This window comes from Adiantum capillus-veneris, chromosome 15 (assembly GCF_014529385.1).
Source record: "Adiantum capillus-veneris isolate H3 chromosome 15, ASM1452938v2, whole genome shotgun sequence".
Taxonomy (NCBI): Eukaryota; Viridiplantae; Streptophyta; class Polypodiopsida; order Polypodiales; family Pteridaceae; genus Adiantum; species Adiantum capillus-veneris.
The window spans coordinates 130,154,305-130,158,874 of NC_140945.1; the positions used below are offsets into that span (position 1 = coordinate 130,154,305).

General features: G+C 34.6%; 1 pseudogene; it reads right to left on the reverse strand.

Annotated features, from left to right (window-relative positions):
• Window positions 1-3,534: 3,534 nt before the first annotated feature.
• On the reverse strand, window positions 3,535-4,118 carry LOC147441493 (uncharacterized; annotated as a pseudogene).
• Window positions 4,119-4,570: the final 452 nt, after the last annotated feature.

Consider the following 4,570-nt stretch of genomic DNA (forward strand, 5'->3'; position numbering starts at 1 on the left):
TGTGTCAGTTGGCTTGTGTGGCTGTCCCCCAATCCCCTCCTGCTTCCCCTTTCCTCTTGTCCTTTCTGTGTCTACTTTTTTTTTCATCTGGTTTTTATGTTTGTGCAATTAAGGGCTCATTTTTCATGTCTGTCAATTATCCATGTTGTTTTTCTCTTCATCAAAATAGGTTGTAGTTCCCTCTTCTACCTTCCTAATGAAGGTGTGCTAAATCTCTCCAATATTTAAAAGACGCCTTTATCTATTGGGTTGGCTGAATCTTACTGCAATTAAGGGATCCTTTCTCCTCTCAAAAATCCATCCTGCTTTGTCTCCATCAGAATTGGCTTTGGTTCCCTCTTCTACCTTCATAGTCAAGATGTGCTCAATCTTTCCACTTTTTAGTAGCCACCTCAGCTATGTTTAGCGATAACCTTTAGCTAGCGGGCTAGCTTCTTCAAAGTTTGAGAAGTCGCCCTAGGTTGTACCAGCTTAGAGCTATCATTGCATTTTATTTTTTTTTGAAATTGATTGGTGATTTCTTGGTGTCTCCTTTTGTCTCCATCAAATTGGCTTCGGTTCTCTCTTCTACCTTCATAGTCAAGGTGTGCTCGATTTCTCCACTTTTTAGTAGCTATTTTAGCAACCACCTTTAGTTATTTTTAGTAGCCACCTTTAGCTAGCGGGCTAGCTTCTTCAAAGTTTGAGAATTCGCCCTAGGTTGTACCTACTTAGAGCTATCGATGTTTTTCCTTTTGGAAATTGATTGGTGATTTCTTGGTGTTTCCTTTTGGCTTCTGCATCCTCATTGTGTCCTCACTTGCTCTGTCCTACCTGGTTAGTCATTGGTTGTAGATGATAGAGGAGACAAAATGTGACGAGTAAGGTAGAGATCACATGAGAGAAACACAAAAGAGACAAACATATATCCACTCCGAAGATAGAGAGATTTAAAAAAAAAAAAGATGTATCTTTGAACTCCAAGGCACGACCAGCATGCAAACTCCATCAAGAAATATTCATCTTTAGCACAAATGTCATCAAAGACATTATGAGAGACTTCAACATAAGTTTGTGACAACATGAAAAGAGAGACGTACACTTTCAATACATTATGAGAGACTTCAACATTAGTTTGTGGAAACATGAAAAGAGTAACTAATCTTCAATACATTCTTTTGTCAACAAGCATCAACTCCACTCTTTTGATAGACTTCAACATTAGTTTGTTGCAACATGAAAAGAGTAACTACATCCTCAATACATACTTCTTGTCAACAAGCATCAACTCCACTCTTTTGTTCTATGCAAGAACAAGAGAGTCTTGTATCTTTTATGAGTTCATGTGAACAATAACTTTATATGTAAGACATCACTTCCTTCATGTCTTAGAATGAGAGAAAGTCATGAGATCTTTGCATCATCATGGTGGACAAAAAATAGCAATAATGTGCACAAAATCACAGCAGTGTCCCTCCTCCTAGCATGAATAAGCCAAGCCATATCATGCTTCATTAAACATTTATTTTGGGGACAGATAGATACATCCGCTCATACAAAACAAACAATTTTTTTCCAAGAATTTTAGCATTTATGTGTTACTCTTTGTTGTGTTTCCATCAATATATACATGTCTTTACAAGTGATTATGTGTTTATTTTCCTTCTCATTTTCCAAGTCATAGTGGTCCTCAACATACTTCAAGGACATCATGAACATCATCAATCACACTAACATTACTGTCATCAAGTACCCCCTCTTCTACTAGGATGCCATGCTCTCTACAACTTTCCAAGAAAAATTCTTTCATGAAACCAACCATGCAAGTACGAAAACTTCTTGATCAAATTCAAATGTTGATAGGTGTGATGTGTGTTCTTGTGATGTACATAAAATCACGGGAAACATTTCTTTTAGAAGCTTCAAGCTCTGATTTAGGCTTATGAAGCTTATTGTGTGCGATTTCATGATCGAGCAACTAAAATTCCTCCAACAAATCAATGACAAATGCTTTTGTTTGTTCCCCTCGTGTCGGCATATTCACGGTCCCTCTTTTTATAAAAATAATTCCCGTAAATTTTTTGTTTATTGAAGCACAAAACTAAAAACAACATAAAAAGAAAAAAAAAATTATAAAATTGAACCACCGCTTCCCTTGTCCACCCGAACAAGGAAATAGATTCGCTTTCGTTGAAAAGCATCGAAAATCATGAAAAGCTAAAAATAGCGTGAAAAGAATTTGAAAAGCATATTTTTATAAAATTGAATCATAGCATCCTCGAAACTCGTAAAATTAAGGGTCTGGCCCTTCTTTTCACAAAACAGTATCAAAAAGCAAGAAAAAGTTTTTTTTTTAAAACAGTCTTTTTTCAAAATTGCACCAACGTCCGTCTAACCTTTTAGAACATGAAAGCGACCTTACTTACCTTACAATATTGTCGAACAAAAACTCTAAATTAAAAATTTAAGAAGTGGACATTGGAATCTATTTTTCTTATTTTTTGAAGTTTTTACGACCATTTCTTTCATGTGGGAGATGACCTCTCTTCTAGAACACTAGAACTTATCTCTTTACCAAAATTTACTAGCATTGATTAGCCTCTTCCAACAAGTGAGATTAGTGAAGCTTATTGCCTAAAACATTTCATGAATTTCAAAGAGGACTTAAACCAATAGTTGCTAGTCACATAGTGAAAATCAAGTTATGCATGTCCATTCATGTCTTTATTGATTTCTTTGCGACTAGTGAGACCATTAGATTGAGAATACCATGTTGCATCTATTATGACAATGTTTTGGAGTTTTTGGATAAGGGGTGGGATTGCAAAATTCAAGAAGGAATTCAATGCAAAGTAGATTCAAAATGTGTAAATGTTAGACACATGATAAAATCTCAAAATTTTATTTTATCATTTTATTATCACCGAGCTCAAAGAGTGAGAGGTGCTTGGATACCACTTGATCAAGATCTTGAAAGCATGCATGAAAATCAGTTGAAGCAAGTGGATATTTGAATGGATTCGCACTTCAAACAACCATATCAATAGGTCAACGATGCACTCTCTCACATCTTAGATATGAATTAATTACAAAGGATGAAATAGATCTTCCAGAGAAATTTGTTCTTCAAATCAATGGACGAAGTGTAAGTTATTTTGTACTTTCAATTTTATTTTAAAGAACATTCTTAACAAGTTTTTAATGTAGTTTTTTAAAAGAAGGGAGAACAAAATGAGTTGTGAAAGTCTTCAACACGGCTTGATTCACATAGTTTCAATATAAATAAGTACTTGATTCAAAACAATTTCTATTTGATATTTACAAATTCAACTTAAGCTTGGTAGAGCGAAGTCACTTGTTTGAGGATCAGTCAATATCTTCCAATCCATCGTGTGGAAGATCAAGAACAACTTCCAAATTTTGAATCAACGTCTTCAATGGTGCTTCTTTTCTTTGTTGTGCATTTTTCCAACTTAGCTCTTCCTCCTTGTCTTCATCACAAGTCTCACATGCAACTTTAGGCTCTTCAGCTTTAGATAAATTATTTTCTTTCTCCTAGCTTCTTGTTGAAAATCTATCTACTATTTTCTTGATCATATCCATTCCGTACTGTAGCAAATCAAGTTCCATGTAATCTTGCATTGACATCTACAATGAAGGTAAACCACTCAATTAATAGAAGAAAATGTGTTTGTCATTGTCAATTATATGTGAAACTTACCTTGAGCAATACAAAAATATTACCAACTTCACTATAGTTGGACAATATGTAAACCATGGAAGGAGTAATTTTGGAGCTTTCTTTGCATTGAGGATTTGAGAAATTGCACAATCTAGAATGAAAACCTCTAGTTGAAATTTCTCATCAACAAGTTTAAACTTTATAATGATGCAAAACAATTATAACCATTAGATGTGCATCCGTCGTAAATTGAAATATATAGCAACTAAAATCTAGCTATTGAAGAAAAAGATAACTACCTTGCAAAGAACTGAACAAAAGTATCTGATAGATCTGCATCTCTACTTTTCAACATTTCAATTTCTTCATCTTTGCTGTGAGCATAGCCTTTTGGATGTCCTTGGTCCGTCACAAACACTTCGACATTTGATCCAAAGCCTTCTAATCTTTTGATCATAAGGTTCTTTCTATGAAGGGTCATTAGCTGTTGAGCTAAAGTTTGCTGTTTCAATTAATCTTCTTCCTTTCTTTTTCAATTTTTTGTTTCTCTTGATTTAATCTAGTATCGCTATCATGTGTTATCTCTTGAATCTTCACCCTATATTTAGGAAGCCTTGAGGAACCAATAGAACATCTCTCATTTTTTATCTACAAAGATTGGTTCATACCAAAAGTTTTCAAACTTTGATTTTAGCATTGCGAGAGTACTAAAACCTTTCCACATGATAGTAACTCTATGTGCATAAGCAACAAGAATATATGTATCATTTAAATACTCTATTAGGTAGTCCTCACCAGCTCCTTGAACACATGCTAAAGCTATGTTCCCATCTCAATCCCTCTTTACATCTGTCACTAATTTGCTTGACAACTCGCACAAATGGAGCTTTTGGAGTACGAATGGTTACT